We start from the raw sequence: 4,808 nt of genomic DNA, 5'->3' as shown, positions 1-4,808 counted from the left end.
TTCCTTGGGGTAACCCCCCCCCCCCCCGCCCCGAAAAATGTTGCAGATGAGTAAGAGATTAACAAATGAAAAAGAGTATGTCTTGGTGGTGAAGAGCAGCCCACTTTAAAACCAAGGACAATATAAGCATCGTGATGTGAGGAATGCTGAGCAAAAATCTAACACTAAATCCAAAACACGGGATGTCAGATCTGAGACAAGGTGTTGGTCCTGAAACCACCCTGCCCTTGATCCTTGCAGGCAATTAAACCTTTGATAAATTTCCTCGGGTAAATTCTGACTTAGCTTCTGCAATACTCTTGCAATGAAAGGGATGAGGCAAAAAGATTTGTGGATCTTCCCAGACACATCTGAATGGGTTACCAGATCCTCCTTCCTGAAGTCAGTGTGACCTCCTTGGTCCTCTGGGCTGTAAGGAAATCAATATTAAATTAACACAAATTGCAAGAGTCATCTCAGTCCTCCCACCTGCAATTTATCTACCTAAAATAGTTCAACTTGTCTGCTAAGGCATTTAATACTTTTGAAATGCAACCAGGCAGCAAATGGATCTGCTTTAGGTTACACCACGTGTGGGCTTTGTTTATGCAGAGGACCATATTGGCAGTGTCAGCCTCCACCTGAATATAAAGCCTCTGATACAAACTCACTTCCCACTGGCTTGCATTTCCAAGACGTTCGCATGTTAAAAAGCCTTCTTAGCAGACGAAACGCCTGGAGGCACCAAAGATCTGAGCGTGTGCCCATCTCACTGTGCCGGCACCTGCCATCGCTGCTGTCCTGGCAGGAGGCACAACTTGGAAGGGAATTTTGCTGCAGATGTTTGCTGGATCTGAAGCACCGCTGGGGGAAAATAAGACCATGGTCTGCCCCAAAACCAGCATAAGCTGCCTGCATTTCTCAGAAAGCCGTGAGGGCTTCAGGTGCAGTATTTTCTTACCCATCTGCAATGAAGTCTTGAGAGTTTTCCACTACTAAAAGACAAATTCCCTGTATGTAGAGCAGGGAGAGCTGTAGCAGATTCTCCTGAGATGGTTTCTAGGAAAGGGTTACAAAGACAGCAGACAGAGAGGCTGGGGCAGTTGTAGTGCCAGGATTATAAAGCACGTTATAGCTTGGCATGCCTGCGCAACAAAAAAACCCTGCCGAAATGGCTGCTGAGAGGGGAATTAAAGCATGGGGGAGCAGGCTGACATCTCCCAGTGCTGTTTGGAGATCATCAAAATGACAAACTGGATTATAAGAAACAATTGACACCATTGCAGGCAACGAGCCACACATCTGAGACCGTGCATCAACAGGCCACACCATCAGGGTTTCCTACTGTCAAATTATCTAAGGGTGTTTTTGCGGCTTTCCTGGTCAAATCAGAGATGCACACATCAAATTAAAAGCATATAAATATATGTTGAAAGACTACAGTTGTTTCCTTCTCTGCGCATCCTCCCTTGTGTATTCCTTGCTAATCCTATTACTACACAAATAAGCTATCTGAAGATGCTTTAAGTATTAACTAAACCACGTGTGAGAGAAGAAAACCTGTCCCTGACACCAGGATCTGGCAGAGTCACTTGCTGAGCAGAAGCCTAGCAGGGATGCACCAGGGAAACCCACCTGGTTACAGGTGATTGGGTTTGAAGAGAAGCAAGTGAAGATGGAGAGGTAGATGCAGAGTCTATCACTGAGAGGACTTGGCACACACTGCAGTGGTACTTGGAGCTCATTCACCACTTCCTTGCAGAGGCTGGTAGAATCCCTAAAATTGCTGACAGTGAGACTTCCTAGAGAGTCTTCATCCTTGGACAGAGAAGGAAATAGTCTCTGACAGCTCCTTGAGGCAGGAAGATATGAAGGTGAAAAAAAGGACTCTTGAGTCAGGTTTCAGGAGCACCTGTTGGGCTTGGACTTCTGCCTGGAGTGAGGCTAAGGACACTGAAGGAGAGGATGACCTCCTATCAGAGGATGTACTGATCCCATTGCCAAAAGGGCAAGACCAAAGTGGGAGAAAAGAGGACATCCCTAGGCCATGCCACTGCATTGGAAGAGAGCATCTGTGACTTGTATCAGTGCATGTCCTACTTGGTGGGGCAGGCAGGCTAAGAGGTGTGAGAAGACCGATCTCAAGGTGAGGCAGAACTTGAGGAAGAAGTCCAACTCCCTTCAGTCATAGAATCATAGAATCATAGAATCATTGAGGTTGGAAAAGACCTCTAAGATCATCAAGTCCAACCGTCAACCCAACACCACCACCCACTAAACCATGTCCCTAAGCACCGCATCTACACGTCTTTTAAATACCTCCAGGGATGGGGACTCAACTACTTCCCTGGGCAGCCTCTTCCAATGTTTAACCACTCTTCCAGTGAAGAAATTTTTCCTCACATCCAATCTAAACCTCCCCTGGCACAACTTGAGGCCGTTTCCTCTCGTCCTATCGCTTGTTACTTGGGAGAAGAGACCGACACCCACCTCGCTACAACCTCCTTTCAGGGAGTTGTAGAGAGCGATGAGGTCTCCCCTCAGCCTCCTCTTCTCCAGGCTAAACAACCCCAGTTCCCTCAGCCGCTCCTCATCAGACTTGTTCTCCAGACCCCTCACCAGCCTCGTTGCCCTTCTCTGGACACGCTCCAGCACCTCAACGTCCTTCTTGTAGTGAGCGACCCTAAACTGAACGCGGTATTCGAGGTGCGGCCTCCCCAGTGCCGAGTACAGGGGCACGATCACTTCCCTAGGGGCACGATCACTTCCCTGTGTCAACAAGACATGGAGGAAGGTGACACATGGATTTTGTTTTCGTGACTGGATCCTCTCATAACAGGATGCTCCAGGCTAGTTTGGACAGGGGGATCACACAGAAGGAGGAAACAGAGAGGCAGAAGCTACTTTCTTCTGCTGACCCAGAGAGAAGTCTTCCCCTGGTATTGCAGTCATGACCGAAAGACTCTTACCTCCTTCCAGAAGGAGTTTGGATTGAACACATAGATGGATCCCCAAAATTCAAGATTTCCCAGTTCTAAGGCAGAAAAATGGAACAGCCTCACAAACAACAGCAAACACAGCCTCTCCTTCCTCTTGCTGCAGGCCTGAAGATTAAATATGCATTTTCTGGGTATATATGTTCTTCCCAAGGCAATAAAGTCTTCTTGTATGCTCTTCAGATGAGAGAAATATGTCTCTTTTAGATGAGAGGATATGTCTCTTGAAAGAGACAGAGTTTGAAGACCATCTGCTTTGAGGAATTCATTAAAGGAGAAAAAGAGCAGGAAAAACAAAATAAAAAAAAAAAATGGGAACTGAAATATCTAAAAGGGTTTCAAAGCAACTCAGGTGTAGAAGCAAGGCTTGAGAAGGGATTCAAGCTGCAGGTGAAAGCTTCCATCCAGCTCGATGCAGAGAAACTGAAAAGGGGAGACTTGGCATGTGCCCTACGCACAGAAAGGTGGGAGATAGGTGCTCCCTAAGGGGTATTAGTGGGGCTAAAGCTGTCTGGGTTTAGTACTTGACTGCAGCCCGCATGAACGTGCAGGACAATCACTGACAGAGGACACCATCTCAAATGATCCTCATCCTTATAGATGAGCTTTGCATAGGGGTCACTGTGCTTTGGACATCCTAAAACAGGACTTCAGTGCACCCCTATGCGCTTGTTTTGCTACAGCAAGGTCTGCTCTGAGCAGGAAGTTGTTGCATCAATGACACTTTCTTCTGGGAACATCCACCAGCCCTTTATTGATGCCCAGTTATGGTTTGTCTGATGATGTGCAAACAACAGAACTTCCAGCCTGAATAAGTGGTCCTCTGTGCTTTGCAGACATTACATTTTTTATTTTATTATGTATTACCTTTTATTAAACTGAATTTCTTGTAAACCACAAAAGCTTAGGTAAAGCTTATTCTGTCGGCATAATTTTCAGTCATGGTCTAATGTTTTCCTTTGGTCTTTCTGATTATATTCAGAATTACCTTCCCAGCCTGGTTGTTGAAATGCTTCAAACTTTCAATCAGTTCCTGTCAATTCCATGACAAAATACCACATAAAGGTCCCTGGTGACCAGGGGTCATTTCAGGTGCTGCACTGAGCACCCAGTAGATATCTCACAGATGGGGATGAGGCTCAGTTTTCTGAAAGATCTTGATGTTTGTTTTCATCCTTAATTAGAATAAAACACAAAAAGATACAAATTCCTCAAAGAGTCATATCTGAAAAAGTGTTAATTTGGGAGAGACAAATCAGAACTTTCTGTTTCAGTAAAATGTATATATTATAAAAGACACAAAAAATATTTACAGAAATCATGTTCCAAAGATGTCAAAACAGAAAACTGATCCTGACTCAATTTTTCTACTAGTTTCCTTTCAAAAGGAAATCTACCTAGTTTTGTTTCAGGTCTTTTTGGAAATGCATATTCAAATTGAATATGATTCCACTGTTTTTTCAAGAATTGTTGACCATCAAATTATCCTACAATCAGATGGAGACTGTAGGAAAAAAAGGAGATTGATCAGGAAAGAAAGGAGAGTTTATGACCTTTGGAAGAAGGGTCAGGCCACTCAGGAGGACTACAAGGATGTCGTGACATTATGCAGGGAGAAAATTAGAAGGGCCAAAGCCCAACTAGAACTTAATCTGGCTACTGCTGTAAAAGACAATTAAAAATGTTTCGATAAATACATTAGCAACAAAAGGAAGGCTAAGGAGAATCTCCATTCTTTATTGGATGTGGGGGAAAACATAGTGACAAAGGATGAGGAAAAAGGATGAAGCACTTAAAGCCTTCTTTGCCTCAGTCTTTAATAGTAAGAGCAGT

The sequence above is a fragment of the Aptenodytes forsteri genome, unplaced genomic scaffold (genome assembly GCF_000699145.1).
Source record: "Aptenodytes forsteri isolate BGI_AS27 unplaced genomic scaffold, ASM69914v1 Scaffold76, whole genome shotgun sequence".
Lineage (NCBI taxonomy): Eukaryota > Metazoa > Chordata > Aves > Sphenisciformes > Spheniscidae > Aptenodytes > Aptenodytes forsteri.
This window is presented reverse-complemented; position numbering follows the sequence as displayed.